This window comes from Nelusetta ayraudi, unplaced genomic scaffold (genome assembly GCF_046127955.1).
Source record: "Nelusetta ayraudi isolate G7.1 ecotype Tasmania unplaced genomic scaffold, CSIRO-AGI_Nayr_v1 ptg000070l, whole genome shotgun sequence".
NCBI lineage: Eukaryota > Metazoa > Chordata > Actinopteri > Tetraodontiformes > Monacanthidae > Nelusetta > Nelusetta ayraudi.
Window position 1 is genome coordinate 4,827,950 of NW_027466120.1, and position 19,381 is coordinate 4,847,330.

Sequence of the window (19,381 nt, forward strand, 5' to 3'; positions counted from 1 at the left end):
TGTACCCGTGCAGCCTGGCTCAGAGTAAAGACTGTATCACATGTCTTCAAGCCAGACTGCCTCTGGATCAGATGGCAGCGCTGGAAGTCCACCTCGTCGCAAAAGCTCCTGATAAATGCAAATCAGGGAAAACTGGCACAGCTCGCAAGGCAGCGGCGGTTAATAATTACATTCAGTCAGAGTGGATTTTAACAGCCACATCCTGAGGCGACTGCTTCCTCTTGATCCTTCCCTCACCTTCGTTTTGTTTCCCCCTCGGCCCGAAATAGAGGGAGGTGATAAGGGAAGTGTTAAAAAAAAAAACATAAAAAAAAAAAAAGTCAGGTACAAACAGCCAGGTGAACTGCGCACGTGAGGAGTCTGCACACTGTGACTGGAAGCTGCACAAAAAAAGAGGTGAAGACTGTAAAGCAGATGTTTCAAAGTGTAAAAACAAAGATGGAATTGGGGGGGTGGGGTGAGTTGGGGATCCTCTGTTCAGCCGAAGGTACAATCTTCACACCGGTGGGTGACTTCTGCAGTGTGTGATGGAGACGTTCTGGTGATCGTAGCCCAGGAGGAGGGAGTGAGTGAGTGATGCTGCTCAGCGCAGATCAGCCGCACGCTGAGCGTGCGTTTGTGTGTGTGTGTGTGTGTGTGTGTGTGTGAGTGTGTGTGTGTGTGTGTGTGAATGTGTGCGTGCATGTGTAAGCTCGCTATCCGGAGCTCTCGTTCTGCATTGTATCTGTGCTTTTTTGTAATTTAATTTAATTTTATCACTGACATGTAGGTATAGTGTATATGCCCAAACGCCCTGCCTATTCCGCAGCATATAAAGACTTTGCGTTTGATTTTGATGGTTTCGCGGGAAGACAGGGTGCATTCTTAGTTCAGGCCGGGGAGTGAAAAACTACCCAGAGTGAGAGGAACAGCGAGAAACTGCCGGAGATGTTGGCAGACTACAATACAGCATTAATGTCAGAGCCGTGGCGGAGTCGACCCGGTGCAGGGGGCATGCGAGGAGGGAGCCCGGAATCATAAATTGCTGAGTTGCTCTGAGTGGAACAACAGTTTCCTCGCTGTCGTTAATTTTTCAATAGAGGTTCTGCCGTGTTGACTGGGCTTGTTCCGAGACAATGTTTATTGATGGCAGCGGGGCCTGATAGATGGAATATAAAGTGCAGGAGTTTAAAAACCTGACAGGAAAAGGAAAATACTTTTGTGGGTTCATGTTGTGGTATTCCTGTAGAACGTCACAGCTCTGGCATGATTTCAGTCAGATGTCACGGCCTGTTCTATGCTTCTTTTCACAGTTCGTGTTTAACCGTAGAGCCCGTAGCTGTTATTTCTCGACAATGCTTTAAGCCCTGCAGCGTGATAATCAATACGGATGAATCACCTCCGGTTATTAGAAAAGGGCAGCTGCAATTGTCACAAAGAGGAAGTCAACTCAACATTTCAGAGTATATATTTTTTTTTCCGTCAGCCACGGACATTGGCCTTCCTTTAAATCGCCTGCCCTAAAACCTCTGTGTCTTTTCTCTCAATCAATGGTTGTATTTTCTTTTTATTGCTTTATTTTGTGACAATAAGATAGACTGGTCCCCGCGACCCTGAGTGCAGGAATAAGCGGGCATGAAGATGGATGGATAGATGGACGGACGGACGGATGGATGGATGGACAGATGGATGGATGGATGGACGGATGGACGGATGGATGGATGGATGGATGGATGGACGGATGGATGGACGGATGGATAGATGGATGGATGATACACTGACGTGCAAAATTTTAAAAGGTAGATGGGAAGCTAAGGGGGTGACTGTACCATCATCATTTTTGCTCAAGCAGATCAAAAGAGTTTGGATAAAACTTTAAATGAAGCAAACCAGTTATGGAATCCAGTGACATGAGCGATTGAAAACGCTGAAGTCTGGATAGATGATTAAAAAGCTGAAGGCTTTGAAGGCTGCAATAAGTCTGGTTCATAAGGTGGAAGCATCTAAAAAAAATGAAACACAATCGAATTAAAAACGAATTAAATCGCAGGTGAAATACGCAAATGGGGGCGCTGAAACGCAATGATCTGTATTTATCGCTGCTTTCATTTGTCATCCAAAACAATTCAAAATTGTTTCAGACCCTTGTACAAAATTTGTACTTCACCACAAAAGATGGTCGATGAGGATGAAAACATCATATTAGAAAAAACATTGCTCTAATTTACTGGACTTTTCTTGTTAACAAACCTTATTTCACCATTTCCTTTAAATTTTCCATTAAATGGGTCACATCTTTTTTTGTTTTTTGTTTTTTTAAAGAAAAAATTACATATAAATATGCGATTGAAGTAAGATTATGGGGGACTCGGGAAAAAACAGGATCCTTTGGTGGATTATGGTATGTTCTTTATTCCTTGGGAAGGACCCACTCAAACAGCCTGTGTGCAGTCCGTGCAGCACTGCAGCCAATTTCTGTTTGTAATTTGTGATGGAGGTTAACAGCACAGACCAAGAGGCTCAAAATGTTTTCCTCACTCACTCCAGCAGCCGCAGAGATGCACTCTGTGCTTACAAATAATAAAGTCTACCGGAATGTGGAGAAGTTCACTGCGCTGTCCAGTCACGCTTCTCAATTTAACAATTAAAGAGAGAAAAACCAGGAGTGTTGCAAAACACACGCTGGTTGTCCGACTCCCTGTGCAACAAACAGATCAAAATGCTTTTTTCTCTGACCTGCACACCACCAGTCAGTGTCTGAAAAAGGTTCATGCACTGTTGATTCACCTGAGTCCTCCCTGAAAGATTCTGACGGCTGCTCCCTGAAAAACAGCCTCCGAAAAGACGACCATTTTTTTTTCTTCTCTTTCTTTTTTTTTTTTGAGGCGCGGCGTTCACATGAGCTGTCTCCTGAATCTAAAACGGCTGGTACGGACATGGCCGGGGAAGAAGACAGCTCGTAAGCTCCTGGGTCCGGATGCTACATACGTTAAGTGACGGGATTCTCAGGGACACTTCCCAAAAACATTGCGCTCCCACTTTGGGAGCTGCAGGAAGACAACACAAAGTCATGTATTTTACAAATAATGGCAGCAATATTCGCCTGCTCTTAACGCCTGTCTGACTCCATGTCGAATTTCCTTTCCAAATGACATGCCCACAAGATGAGGCGTTGGCTGCTACACTTAAAGCCGAGGGTGGCTAAGCAGAGTGAAAATGTCAATAAATCATTGTGTTGCGCTCGGGGTGGGAGAGCCGGCGATGTCTCGGCAAGAAGTATGGAGCAGCTTTCTGTTTCAAATCCGCCCCGAGCGGCGCCGACTACGTGTCACGATAAGAATCGCAAAAACTTCAGCTGCCCTGAAAAAGCGTGCGACATTTTAAGATGATGTTGCCGTTGATTACAAAGACAGCGTTCCCAGAAGGCCTGTTCCTGCGGAACGCAGTGAACGAACGTACAGTGGATTAAGCATGCATCGCCGCGCAAATCTGTTTGAACTATAAGACAGGGAGATGGGGCATTTCGTAGATAAAAGTCATTTATTTCTACAGGCATTTCTGCTGTAATCTAATGAACGTCCAATCGCCCCCGCTATCACACGCGCGCGGGCTGTGACACGACAAAGAGTCATGTGATAGCGGCTGCACAGATTAAACAATGAAAGGAGATCCAGTCCCGCTGGCCGTTTGAGCAGCTCAAATATCTCCTCCTCTCCGATCGATGCATCACAGCACTCGGCTACAGTGAAATGGAGAGGGATGCCTTTTCAAGCCTCCCATTTGCATGTTCATCGGCTGTTTTTTTGTTTTCTGGTGCCTCCCTCTGATCCCTTCTGGAAAGGTCAATGGGAAATGGTCGGTGTCTGCTTTATCTGCCCGAGCCAACTCTCGGGTTCAGCCAAGTAAGAAATGAGATTATCTTTAAAGAAGGGGAGTGCGAGGACTTGGCCTTTGAATCTTATTCAGCGGCGTAGCGAGGCGGGCGGGTAGAATCTTGCCCAAACTGCTATTAAAATAACCAAAGTCACAAGTGGTGTGACTTTCAATTCGCTGAGCCACTCGGGTTTAATGGAAATTGAGTGTCTCACCTCCTCACATCATCAGTTGATCTAAAAGTTTAATAGATTCTTTTAAGGATATTAATCTTTTCCTCCACAGCTTTGTTGTGGATGAGACTTCTGTCAGGCGAAACAACTCATTAACTTACCAGGCGGAAAAAAACCCTCTGCACGCCCGAGGAGTGATGTAAAGGTGTGGGGGGGGAAATGAAAGAAGCGACTGCAAGAGCGAGGAGTTGGGAAAAGCTGTAGCTGTCTTCGTTTATTATTTTTTAAAAACTATAATTACAAGCTACAAATGATTTTCTGCCCCCATTATTTCATTGACATTTAAGAGCAATGCAGTATTTGATCCAGCCATTAAATCAAATGCCATCGCGTGCGAGTCAGGAAATTCTCAAATTAACAGAGAAGCGTTGCACTCTTGCAATGACAAGCAGGTTGGTGGTGGTGATGTGGGGGGATTAATAATGTGGCCTAGACATTTCAACATAAGTAGCTATTCTTTAAGCCCAAACTGCTGATGACAGTCTCCAGAGAGAGCAGATGTTGTTGCCTTCTGGCTGGGCTTCGCCGTTCCGTTCCACTAACTGCCCCTGTGCCTCCTGAGATTCGCTACTGTAAAACCCGCTCACTCTCTCTCTCTCTCTCTCTCTCTCTCTCTCTCTCTCGCCCTCCTTCCACCCAGGTGAAGAAGGAGAGGAAGGACTAATACAATAAGTGGCTTTTATCACTGCCTTTAAAATGTCATCAGCCATCAGCGGTTATTGCCGCTAAATGTGCAACGCCGTGTTAATAATTGAGATTAAGAGCGCGGCATATGCCACGGATGATGTACTGCGCGTTCTCGCACATTTGCCGCGCTCAAGATCTGCCAAAGCAGATAGGAAAACGTTAAAAGGGGAGATTACAGCTTCTTTTGGGGATTTGGAAAAAAAAAAAAAAACGAAAGGTAATCTTTTGAGGAGACGTTTCCTCCCCAAAGTCGTACAATCAATCATCTTCATTGGCTTTAATGTCTCGATTGACGGAGGCCGCATTGAAAGTCGCGTTGGCCCTATCGCGTTTGTGTGATGACTGGTCCCGAAATTGTGACGACGCGTGTAATTGAACTCGCCGGTCATCACCCCAGAGATGAAACCGCGCTCGCCCTTCAGATGTTTACATGAGCACCTGAAAGGCTCGGGCACGGAATTTGGTCATGTCCTCTCAAACGGCCATATGTTGCACATCAGACACGCAGGCTCGAGGAGGGAACGGCCGTCTGCACTGTTCCTGCTGGACGCTGGCAACTGGGTCTACAGAGATTGATAGGAGACATTGGTGTCCTGCAGAGATATGTTCATGCCTGAATTGTACAAAAGGGCAGAAAACAGTTGTAGCATGTGTTGGTTGTAGCATCTGACAGCAGTCAGTTGACAGGTCAGGTTTGTTGGTTGGTGGCCAACTTGGCAACTTTTTTGCTTCATCTGGCAACTTTCTATGCCCTCTTTGTAAGTTAACCCTTAAATATGGTGGTTTCTAAATGTGATAAATTGACTTACAAGACATGTACTTCATGCTTCTAATTATAGTAATTATTATATGTTTTATAACATAATAATTTAATATATTATTAGTTATCATTATGTTTATTTACGGTACTATTTGAAAACGAGCCTCCTCCTGCAACCCTGTGCAGGAGAAGCAGCAATAGACAACTGATAGATTGATTGAAAGAAAAAAAAATACACATTCACAACTGAAATCATGAATTAGTGGATAAGAACTCAAATATCGAGTGAATTCCAACTTGGACATTCATTGTGGATTCTGACTAAGAGGGACAAAAGCCAACTCATTTAAAGCAGAGTTCCTGAACGACCAACACCTGAGTGTCATTGGTAGTCAACAGGCTGCACCCTGTGGATCCGAGGAAGCTCCTACTCTGTCAGTCAACAATTAGGTCACGTCAGACATCGGTATAAGACGCTGTTAATCCAGTCAATAAAAAACACAAAAACTACTAAGCATTGCATTCAGCATAGAAGTATAATATCAAGACTAATAAAAAAAAACTTGCAAGAGAAATGCTATTTTTCAAAATACATGTCATAATCAAAGGTTTTAATTCTTATGGTTGCTTGAGCAGAAGCAGATCAAGATTTCATGGACAGACTTTTTCGCTGCCTTTCAACAGGAAAACTAGAAATATGACTACAGTGAACTGAACAGCAACACAGTAATCGTGATCATTTCTCCCGACTGAACTTGTGTGTTCACTGATCCTTTGCTTCTGCAGGTGCTGGACGTTTTGCCTAAAGTGTCTTCCTATTTTTGATCTGCTCAACTCTAAAACCTGCTCGGTCTTAGTCTGCTCCACCTACGCACCTGTCGAAACTGTCGTGGTGCGCACTGCAATTTTTTCTCTTTTTTCACTTATCCAATACTTCAAAAGTTAAGTATTAAAGTTATGAAGTTATTCTGAAAGTTTTGTCAAACTTAACTGTCTATTTATTTCCATTTCAGATTATGCAAGTTAAGTTAATTTGTTGGCGACCAGAGGGAGTTTGTCTCTTCCTGATATGATTACAGCTGTGAGTATTATTCTAAATGGTTGACAATAGCTGCGTTTCCATTACCCTCCATCCCTAGAATTGAGTAAAACCTAAATTTCGCCATAAAAAGCTGGTGATGGAAACGTGTGTACTCAAGGCTTCCTGTTGGTGCATGGCAACACTAACAGAGTGCACTGCAGACACGATGCACAACTCTTGCCAAAGCCATTCTGTCGCTGAAACAAAACCACATCGTTTCCACCAAGACACCACTACAGTGTTGTTTGTAGTCCTTCAGCATGAAGTCTGATTGACATCGCTGATGTCTGAGGTTCAGCTTTTTTTTTGAACACCATTTTGAATGTGTGTATTTCTAGGGGAAATTGATCACTTAGAGATGTACCAAATCATCACAGACTGAACAAGACGAGAGCATAAAATCTCAGTGGATTCCCCGAACAAGGTCAGAGTGACTCCTGCAACCTCACGCGCGAAACTCGTCATCACCACAAATGGAGGCTAAATTGTTTGATACCTGCGGTTTGCAGGGCCACTCACTGGAGTTGATTATTGAGAACCAGTCTGACACTCCCCATTCACAACCCCTGGTCTGGGCCTTTGTGAGCGAATATGACTTCGGCAACAACCAACTGCCAGCTGTCAGCTCAAAGCAAAAAAATAAAAATAGATAAAAATGATGCAATGTCTGACTTCAAACACACATAAAGAACAGCTTGGATAACTGTTTTGTATGTTGTTTTTTTCCTTTTGACTTGTGGAGTTGGTTACTACAAAGACGCAATTGTTCTGTTTGTGTTTGTGCCGTTACAGCCTCTCCTCACCCGATGATGGATTGTTCAATTTACCAATGTGCAGTAAGTGTATACTGCACAATTTATTTTTCAACCATTTCAGCCTTAAATCTAAAATGAATTAATTAACTTTACATCTGGAGAGATCTGGACGCCCTGTTCCAAGCATGATGAGATGGAAGACGGAATACAGGCTCAACGGCAGCAAAGGACTGGAACGCACTGCACCATTTTCTCTTTGTCAGAGGAATCATCCAATCAGCCATAACATCTTTACAGTGAAGGTCAATTCAGCCATGGCCACGGCCGTCAAAAAGGCTTTCTGCGTAGTGTCTGGTTACTTTTTATGGCGTGGCTTTGTAGAGAGAAAGAGATACCTTCCCTTTTCCCAAATCAAGGCGGATATCTTTCTCCACGGCGCGCGCTCATGAAAACACTGTCTTCCTTGCAGCGTTTCCTGAATAGGAGACGGTGGGCTGGAGGAGTCAGGAGGTTTGCAGATAAAGCAGGAAAATCATTTTTTTTCCAACCCGAAGAAACTTGTCTGATGTCACGCTTTTGAAACCAGACGATACATTCTGTAGAAAACCTGGAATATAGCGATGCTCAGGAAAGGTTTGCCATTGTGTATGAAGTAAAAAGAGGCTCCGTTTCTTTTTTCACGCTAACAGTACCTGTCGAAATTTAGGATAGGGCTTAATCCACAATCATTAATAGTTTGTACATACATACGTAATGTGATAAGTTTAAAGGATAGTATGACTTATTTAAAATGATATTGTAAAAAGAAATTAGTATTTACATCAATCAGGGTTACAAAACAGTTGTAGTTTAATGTGTCTCTTAAAATGTTCCTAAATTTTTACCTTCAGAGCACCTCGAGGGTTAACGTCACGATGGCGCTTTGATTCTTGACTTTGCACGCCTCATTGAATTGACTCCCGGTGTCCTGTCGCATATCAATCTGTTCAGTTTAGTGAGTTCCCGCAGGTTGCAGACTGCAGATTGCAGGACTGCCTTAACCGTAGATCCGTCGAGGAAGTTGTCAGTGAAAACACGCGTTGACAGACAGGTGAACCAGCCGACGCTGTGAGCACTCTCAAGGGCAAGGCGGTCTGGTCAGTTTTGGCGTTTTGCAGGTGCCATTTAGTTTGAGAACACGAGCAGCAACCCTTAAAGTGCCTCAGTGAGTTATCGCGACACTTGAAAGCGACACGCTCTCCCTGATCGTTATCACTGCAGCCAGTGTGCTCTTATCAACCCCATTGTACTTTTTTCTTCTTTTTTTTCCCAACATGGATGAGAGTATTATCACTCTCCATGCAGTGCCGATGGTGGACTTTATCTATTATTCAGACATAAAGCATTGGAAATGCACGAGGTCAGTGCACGCAGAGTTGAGCCGTCTATTGTAACGTCTCCTCCTTCCTGTTTTTGCTGATGCTTTTCTTCCTCTTCAGTGTCTGTTGCTCCCGTTGATGTGCAGTTTCCCTCCCAACCCCGCTAACCTTGGTGGATGTTCATTTTAGTCTTATGAAAGGCCTTTTTCCTTTTCCTTCTGCTTTTCGTTTATTCCGCTGCACACTCACACAACCCCAAAACAAAGCATTTTACAGTTCGATGACATGAAAAATGATGGGAAGCGCGTTGTGTTTCCAAGACGTTACCGTGCCGTTAGCTGTTTGAGCTCGGCTGCTAGTGAGATATTTATTCAGGCTCTCATTAGGAGCCGTTCACTGTACTTCTAAGTAATTTAAGCAGGCAAAATGTGTTTCTCTTTGCTTGCTTTTCCCACTGTGCTTTTCCTCAAGATTTTAGAAGAATAAGGACTTCAATGGTATCACAACTTAAAAGAAATGGCACCGCGTTTGATTATCGCGCTCAAATGTGCAGCCCGTCACAACTGGATTAGGCGAGGGCTGAAGCGAAACTGAAAATCTTTTTTCTTGAATATATTCCAACCTGTTCTGCTGAATTTCATCCCACCATTACCGCGCTCACTTTTTCTCCCCACCTCCACAGGCATAACAGGAAAATGGCTAATATAAAAGACGGAATTGTATTCTTTCCTCTGTAAAGAGAGATGATTGCATATCAAGTTGGCTGGTTGAAGTACCTCCTGCCTGTGATTCCTGTGTGGTGAGAGACGAGGCATTTTTCTTCCAACCAATGGAAGAGTGAGTCAGGTTTATGACTACGGGGAGCAGAGGGTGGCCTTTATTTCCCTGAGAAGAGTCATTATTATTGCCCTGCAAATTTATGGCTTGCTTCCACAGAGAACCTACAAGCAGAGTGCCTGTCATTTCTCTTACTATCTTATGCATTATTGATAAGTCTATGGTCCTATCATCCATTGTGCACTCCAGCCATAAATCAAGAACAAAAAACATCATACACGGCAGATGTGGAGTGGGAGTCTCGCTAGTGTTCCCCCTACTGTATTTCATGCTCTTTGATAAGGACTTTTCCTTGTAAAACAGGGGTTTATAACATAAACACCAGATCAAAAAGTCTGACCCCTCGCACAATATTTCTCTCGAGATATTTTTAGATTTTACACCCACTCACACTCAGAGTAATGAATCCAATGCCATTTGGAAAATATATGTGTACAAATGATGTATTTGGCTTATTAAATTAACCTCAGGGTCATAAACTAGTTTGCCCAGGTTTGTCGGAGGAGGTGCGGGTTATAATGAGTATGCAAATCTCCTGACAACAAGGAGCTCCGTCAGACACCAGGGGCCGTCAGGGTTTTTATTTTTTTCCATTTCCACTGTGCAGATGAAAAACAGCGAAAAAAGAAGTTAAACTCATTGAACCTCTTTGAATTTTGTTGAGGAAAAAATGAAATGTGATATTCAAATCTGATGTTTGAGTCACCCGCGAGGAATAAAAACGAAAAAAAAAAAAAATACAGCTTTGGGGTATTAAAATAATGCATTGCATTACTGAATATTTGTGGGTGTCTGCTTTAATTATTATGCCACGATAAATGGCTGCTATAAAGCAATATCCTCTGCAGTTACATGAGGAGATAATCACATTATGTTGTGTGGAGCCAAAGAGCTTGCGACACTTTTTCGAGACAGGATGTTCTTCTTCGACACCGTCCTTCACCTGTCCGTGAACGCTGCGGCTGATCAAAGAGAAGGCGGGAAAAGTGGGGCATCGAGGAGCAGCCATCTTTCATCTGTCATCAGGAGCTGCAGGCCAACGTGTGAATGCAAAGGTATTGAAGTTGCTCCTGGAAAGAATATTTGACGATTCTCTTTTTTTGCAAGGCGGGGTTGTGTGCTTGTGTGCTTGTCAGCAGAAAGTACAATGGCAACAACAGAAGTCAGTCAGATCTTCAACGTTGGAAAGAAATGGCTGCATATTGATACAACTGCTCAATGTAATTTTATGAGGGTGGGTGGGGGGGAGAAAATAAGTAAAAGTAGTTTCAATGAATGCTATTAGTTTTCCTTCACTTTTCCTACAGAAACTTTCAGTGTAGGCCTACTACTGCGTGATGCAACAAACAAGCTTTCAGCTCAGTGAACTAAATGGAAGTAGCGATCTCCCTGCCTCAAAGCTCATCAAATACACAAATATACGACTTGTCCAATTTAGTGCTTTGGACTTGGTGGAGTAACTTGGGTCGCTGACCCCCGATCTCAAAACAACAGCTCTGAAAGGGACTCTAACTACTTGTATTAGCATAGAGATAATGGCAATAGGCAAATTTGAAATAAATGAAACAATAAGAAAAGGTTAAACTATCTGTTCAAGCCACCTGGAGCCACTAGGCAGCATCTTTGAAATTACAGCTCTTTCTGAGGCCACAAAAAACAGCCCAACCCACAACTGGTATCTTAAGTGCTTTTGAAGTTTAGGACGTCTCCTCTTACCCAAAGACCTTCTTCAACACTAAGCTGAATCACTGTGACCCTCAACTGGCAAACAACAAAATTTTTGCAGTTTTTAAATCAAGCGAGGATGACATGCTGTTCAGTGCACACCGAGGATTTTGTCATGACATTGGGTCATAAGTTCTTTTTGCTGCACTAAATTGCAAGAATTAGTGCCATAAAATGAGTCGTTCAAAAGATTTGTTCACTGAATTGTTCAGTTCCCCACCGCTTCACACAGAAGTGCTGTTACTTTCACGAACACACTCATCTCCTTTTAAAGGTTCTTAGAGATGTGGACCATTATTACAAGTTTGTGTGCTCTTTAAGTTCTTTCCCACTGACCTCAAGTTCGGTTTTCTTCTTCCAATTAATGAACTTGACTTTTGCCGATTTTTTTTTCACGTTCAGTCAACATAGTCAGTACGTTTAAGGAAACGACCGTATGTTCTAATGATCGACTCGCCTAAATACAGTGTGTTCCATGAAGGAAGCAAAGCAGTTTCATGCAGTTTCTCACACTCGCTGTGTCTGACTGTCTCAGCCACACTTGGTGGACCATGAAAGGTGCAGAAACTTAAAACCAAGTTATGAAATTTAAGCGCTCAACTGAACACCGAAACTCATGAATTCTTTCAGGAAGTTATTCAGTTCAGTACATTCAGCCAAAAGATTGGGATCTAATACATGATAATATTTGTGTATGACACAACAATATCTTTTTGTCTCCATTGGACCAATCCACAGGCCTAACGTGCCAGTCAGTACACTGTTAATGGAATAAGATATGGACAATGTGTTGCATCATAAACCATGTCAAACCAATTATGGTAAAAATTTAATTGTGTAAGACTCAGTTCAATTTATTTAAATTGATCATTTCAGGCTAAATGACACTTGATCTTCTCTGCAACTATGCCTCATTAGAAACAGCACTTTATTAAGTTGTTTAACAGATGTAAACAGAGCCTGCCAAACTAGTCTAACTAAGGCAAAGTTGACAGGCAAATTCTGTGGCTGATACACTTACTGTTGACAAGTGCTGTACCTTATACGACTCTTCCCAAAAAGTAGCAGCATGTGCCTTTAAGGACATCTGTACACGCATCCACTCCGCAGCTTTAAGGCAGAGTAGTAAACAAGTTAATCAGTCTTGTGTTTTTTGGCACCTCCTACACACGATAGCTCGACTCTCTCCTCCAAAGCTCTTCTCGCTGAAGGACCCTTCAGACCAGCAGCAATCATCCTATTTAGACAGCTGAGTGCTTTTTTTTCTCTCTCTCTCCCCCAAACAGGTATTGTGTAATACTGCGCTCGCAATCATGCTCTTCTGATGATGAGGCTAATTTCAATCTTTTGTGTGTGTTTTTCCAGCGGTTTAATTCTGCCTCAAAAGGAAGCCCATTTCTAATTGTAAAGCTTCTAGCAGTATTTATATATATGATGATTTGTACATATTGGTCCTGATTTAAATTTAGGCACTGCGCTTTTCACATTCCAAATTACAAATTCAGTGTTTTATTTTTAATTGCTTTCACTGCAAATTGTCAGGAATTATTTGTCAGAGTGACATATTTAACGCCGCACTCGCACTGAGCCGAGCTGAGCATCCTGAGCCGCAACAGTGAAGGAAGATAAAGACTTAACAAATTTGTTTATTAGCTTCCTACTTTCTGAACCTCAGCCAATCCATCAACACTGAACGACCTTATGAATATATTACAATACATTAAAGCTGACTGGCTGCACAGGCGTGTGAGTTATGTAGTTCGTCATTCTGCTAGGTTGGTCTTAACTCCGCTCCCGTACAAGGACGCAGATTGCTGCAAATACCAAATCTCGGTAAATCTGTGTTCAGGAATTAATCTTTGACAACAGAGAAAATGTAAAATGTCACAGATCTCAAAGTGAAGCAGCATCATTTCCACCCATAAAAAGAACAAAAAAGCCCTTTAACATTCTCATTCAAACCACCAACTTCTTTGTCAGAACAATAGTCATTTCACATTCATATCGTCATAATAACCATATGGGAGACTGGATCTCCCTGGGCATCCTTTACAACATAAATCTGGCAATAAGCCAGAGAACATCATGAGAAAACATGTGTTAAGAAGAGGCACAATGTAAAAACAGTTCTTATCTGATGTCTATCACATTCAGCCATCCAATCTAATATCTTATTATGTAACTAACATTAGGCGTGTGTCACTGCCCCTTTGGCTGGCCATGATGCACCGCAGTGTTTAACTCTTGCCAGCGTCATTATGGAGTAAAGTGAATCAATGCTGTCCACCAAGAAAAGTCTCCAATGCCATTTTTTGATGCTGTTCTGATAAAGGAAACACCTCGACTTTCTGGTCTTCTTCTGTGGTTTCTTAACATCTTGAGAGGCAGGTGCTCCTCACTTTTGTCTCATTATACTCAGACATGCGGATGGTTTCAGAGTTCAAGTCTGAGGGATCCTGCCTCAGCAACTGCGAAGCAACTTTTATTTGTGCAAATTTGAAGCCTCTGTTACATATATCATGTCATTCAAATCCAGCCAGCCACCGAAGTCATAAAAATATTAAATAACTCATTAACGTACTGACAACACATTAATGCAATATCATTTTTAGACCTTGGTAGAAACAGACCAATGTTTGAAAAACATGCAATACTGAAACATTTCTTTTTTTTTCAGCCGTGATGAAAGAGAATAGATGTAGAGGGAGGTTAAACTTGTCTCTGCAAAACACACAGTTGTAGCAGAGAAAAATATGACCTTGGTTTTGCTGGATGTTTTCTTGTAAGGACCTGAATCAATAACATTTGTTTCTCCATCGGTGAGCGTGACGTCCATCCCACTGTGGCCTCAATGAGTAAACGCACACGACAGTACTATGATGAACACAACAGCGTTCTTCTGACATCCAAGGGACATTCATACGGCTTGTCCACTTTACGAGACTCGAGCCTTGTTTTTCAAATCATTTTCATGGGGTTGAATGAGCTTCATGATAACAGGCCCACATCAGAGCTGGTTTGGTGCTCGCAAGGCGCCGCTGGAGCCTAAAGTGTGAACTCTTCAAATATGCAAGACAATTGGTTTGCGGATTTGTCCCCGACACATCTGTCAAATATTTAGCACGCTAAATATCTGCGCTGAGACTTGTTTTCAGAGAAGAGCAGCAGCCATTGAGAGTACAAGACATGTATTGAGGGCCAAACCCTGGGGGAATGGCAGCCTGAACAGGAGGAGGAGCACTTTCAACATACAACACTGTTGTTGCTACTCCTATACACATAAATATTCCATACATGTGAACCCAGGTCACTCTGCTATGCAGAAACATTGTAACATTGTAACGAAAGTCCCAAGCACTGGACTCGGGTCGTGCAGGAAACTTGCTGGAGACCAGACTGACCACAAAGACCAAGTTTGTTCGTCAATTTTCATAACAATTTGTTATTAGGAAAATATTGCCAGTCATGTTTTGTTGTCAAAGTGGCTATCAAGCTAAAACGGATAGCTGACACAGATTTTGACATATTAATGTTGTTCGGCTGTCCCATGTAACAGCATATGATCAAAGAATGCCTTAAGCAGACACAAGCTAAACTGGGAGGTCAAAGTGCACATTAAATCTAAAATTTGCTATCCTAAAGGCAACTTTTGACACAGCTTGTTCCACCATGTTGTTGGGGTAGTTCTCCAACACCACTCCTTGTGATGCAGCGCCAAGAGCCAAACTATGGGAGTACAAGGAGGAATGGTATTGAACATTTTAAAGGTGTCTCCTTCCAGCAGACAATCCTCATTATTTTGCCATTTCATCTCGAAAGAACCAACGCAGCCCCACTTGTAGGGACATGTCCATATGGTTTATTGGTTTTTAAATCACTTCACTTCACTTTATGAAAAGAATGCGATTTTATCACGCAACCTATGGCAGGCCCCGGCAAGGCAACTGTGACAGTCGACAGCCTCGTCATGTCGGCCCGGGTCTGAGGAGAGACTGTCCTTGAAGCACAAAGAGCCCCAATGACATTGATTCAATTCAGCCACGGAATTGAAAGCCAGCGCTCCAAAACCTTTTCAGCGCTGACAGGCGGCGATGAAGCGACATATTGTGCTCTGGGTATCAAAATAAATGAGTCATTAATGGCTTCTGCATTCCCAGACAGAGCCGTAGTCATCTGTGCTCCCCGGTCGTCAACAGTTTTAGCTCAGTTTAATGATACAATTAATTATCTGGCCGCCTGCCACAAATGTCCAGATGACAGTTTTGGTAACAGAGTTTCGGTACTACAAGGTTCCTGATTTGTAATTACACACATGTTAGGGGGTGAGACAGGTTCAGTACATGCTCCCGCCGTTGATTTGTGCCATCATGTCTCATCCTGCTTTTCATTTTGAGGCCGGCCCCGGCTGATACGCCTCAGTTACTCTTATAATTATTTCTGCCCCGCTCCCTTTCTCATGCCTCTCCCTGTCTCTCCGTCATGCTCTCCGTCTCCGGGCCGGGCCGGGGCGTCAATCCCCGAGGACGTGACTCCGCACTACCTATCTCCTGCCATGCCCCACCTGGGAGTTGGCAACTATCTCCGACTCAATACAATTTTCCAAATCAAACCGAGGAATTAAATGAAATCTTGCCGTGTTATCTCTCAGGTCGAATTGGTCGCTCAAGTGTGCTGCCCTGATGGACTGATAACGCAACCCACTTACTTTTTTTTTTTTTCATCATTGGCATGCCACCGCTTGCATCTCGGCAAAACGTGCTGGTTTTAGCAAAGAGTGGCAGTGTTTCTGCTCTCCCATCCAAACTGTTCAGACGGCATGTTTAATTCAGGGCGTTATTCAGAGGATAGATTATAATCCGCGGGACAATCCTTGTATTCTTCCAGTAATGTGCACACAACAGCACCCCCCGTCCTCCGACGCACAAGCTTCACTGGTTGTCTGTGTTCACCAGATAAAGAGGAACAATGGCCGTAATAGGCAGCAGAGGGTCTCGACAACCAGTGTCTCAGTCGCGCACATTTGTTCTCACAAAGGGCTAAATGTATTTTGAGTGGCAGATTAAGGATATTGGTCAGGGGGCTCTGCATTGTCAGCCGCGAAAAGTGGGGTAAATGTGTATTTGGATGATAATTCACACATTCTTGGGCTTGACAGCGGACAAAAACATCATTCAGCTCTCGGTTTGGGGAAATGGGTGCTGCGGATTGTTAATTATGGGTAGCGTAATCTCATAAACTCATTTGCTTTGCGACTCAGTTTCTTTCACGGGCATTAGTCATGATTGAGGAGTTTAGAGTTCCTCTTTTGTCGAAGTCTTCTAAAGGGTTCTGCTTTGTAGAGTTGGGATTCCACAGGGGAAGCCTGATGTCCTGCAGCAGCAATAGCAACAACAGCAGCAGCAGCAGCAGCAGCAGCAGCAGCACTGTTTGCCAAGTCAAGCATCTGTAACACCAGGCTGTCTTGGCTTTGCAGAACATCCTAAAGTGGTGTCCACTTGATATTCTATAGGGATTAGTGATGTGTTGGCTTCAAAGAGCTGGCTCACAGGGCAGAAGGACACGATGATCTGTGCTACAGGTTGCTCCACACACGCAGTGGCTGAGGATGATTCTTACGGCACATGAAGATCTCGTCACTGAGACTGAGACTGAGATTTCTCACCAAAGAAAACACAGTTTTTCACCTTAAAGCCTTGTTGTAAAACTTGTTAAACTCTCACTACTCTGGAGAGCCCATGCCTGTTCGTTTTTTTTCATTTATTTATTTTTTACTCACAAATTCTGAAAAACCCCAGCCTTTGGAAACCTTATGCACGCTTTCTGCTGTGTGCAGACACAGTCGCGACCTTGCTTATACACTTAACAGAACATTTAGCTGGCGGGGAGACAAATTCTTGCTCCTCAGGAGTCGGCTGTTCATTTACACAATGTTCACACTGGCAAAAAAAAGTTATTTTAGAATGATTGGCAGCCTTCAACTGTCGGTTTCTGCCGATTTGTCCTTCGCTGTTTTTTTTTTTTTTTTTTTTTAAACCCAACAAGTCGTGAATCCAGAATACATGAATATTTTTGGAGTGGATGGGATTCGAGGAAGATTTTTGCAAAGAGAACATCTTGAATGCTACTTAGATGTTCCTTGAAAAAGGAAAGACAGAAAGAAAGAAAAAACAAACAAACAAAAAAATATTCATCAGTGCCAATGTTTGCTTATTGCTGAATAACAGAAAACATTGTGAATTCAAGCTTTGGAAATGCTGCCACGGTAACGTCTACGCAGCGGCATTCGGATGAGGGAGTAACAGTAGTAGTAACAGTAGTAGTAGTTGTAGTAGTAGTTGAATTCCTTCTAAATACAATTCTGTGTGAACTGAAGAGCTGCAGCACACATCTCCTTGGGCATTTTATCCATCTAACGTCAACAAATGTTCGTTAAAGATGAAACATGGAAAAAGAGCTCAACTCTGAGCTGTGTGAGCTTCTTGTTTGACAGAGACACGCTGCCCTCTAGGGATTGGAAACAATGACGAAAACCCAAAGAAGCAAATAAATCGTGTTTAAATAAATAAACTATGAAATTCTCTGTTGCCCCTCTGTCCCACCCACTCCACATCCTTCTCCACTCACTCTGTGTCGAGTGGCTGGGCTGAAAATAATGTGTCTAAGATGATTTCAGTAAAACATCGTGGTGACCTTTAATGATGGCTGCCGTTTGAAAAGATTATTGATTTTGAGAGTGAAGTACGTGCCTTGTTTTCACCACATGATCTCGGTAAATCTTGTTTTCCATCAGGGACGGCAGCCGCCTCGGACACAGTGCAGGACTCGCTGCCTCCAGTCCCTGAAAGGTGTGATTGAGTCCTTGAAAGCTCCTTGAACAGACGTTGCAATTTCTCCTACGTCTGCTGCAACCCCAGATGCCCTCCGTGTCCACGTTAGCTACCAGGACTATGTGTGATTTATTTATTTATTTATTTTTTCTCTCTTCCTTTCTTTTTTTTTTCTAGCCCAGTGATGTGTCATTAACAGCTCTGACCACAGGGCTGATGAATAAACTCTTAAGTCTGTGGCGTCCACATGACGTTGCCCTCCCTCTGAGTGTAAACACCGCAAAGGCAGATTAGTTCTGCTGCAGCGGGCAAAGGAGATTAGCGGAGATTATTAACAAACGTGATGGATTATAAAAGACAGTTTTGCTCCCTGTTTTTTTTTATTTTTTTTTTACGGATGTTCAAACCATATGTTTTAAGAAAGAAGTACGGCCGCAGCTACAAAACCTTCAGCAGCACTGACTCGGCACAGCGGGTTAGACGTAGCATTGCCTTCATCTGATCATCTTGGTCCCAATTAAAATCAGATTTACTGACATTGGTCACAGTTCATCATTGTGATTATGTCCAAACTGTTCATGGGGAGCTGATACAGAATCTTTAAAGCAACTGCAACTAATTGGAGATTTCTACACTCTCATGTTGTGTCCACTTATTTAACTATCTTGCATTTGCATACAATTGTGTGTATATGTGCACAGATAGATAGATAGATAGATAGATAGATAGATAGATAGATAGATAGATAGATAGATAGATAGATTTAAAAGGGGTTGTAATTAGGAGATAAAAGCTGAAAATCTGAAATTCCAATTTGTAACTGTATATTCAAAAGTTCCAATTATGACCTTTGAAAAATCAAAGTGACAAGATTGAAATGACAATATGTGATAGAAGGTTGTAATTGTGAGCTAAACAGGTCAACATTCTGAGATATAAAGTCAAACAATGAGATTTGTGAACATTATTTTATCATACAAATGCACTGCGAGTGCATTTAGGGTCGCTTCAAAGATGATATAAAACTGTATTTTCTTGCTGCTGCAGACCAAACTGTTCTATGCACTGCTGAAGGCATTTCATACAAGAAGCATCTCTGCGGTAGAAATAGGGAGCAGTTGTGCCCTAAGCAGAAGAAATGTCATTTTCATTTACTGTCATACATGCATGTCATACATATCTGAAATTGTCCCTATTGAGCAGGATGTTACCAACCATCTTGGCAACACGGTGGTAAAGTGGTTGGCACTGCCACCTCACACCAAG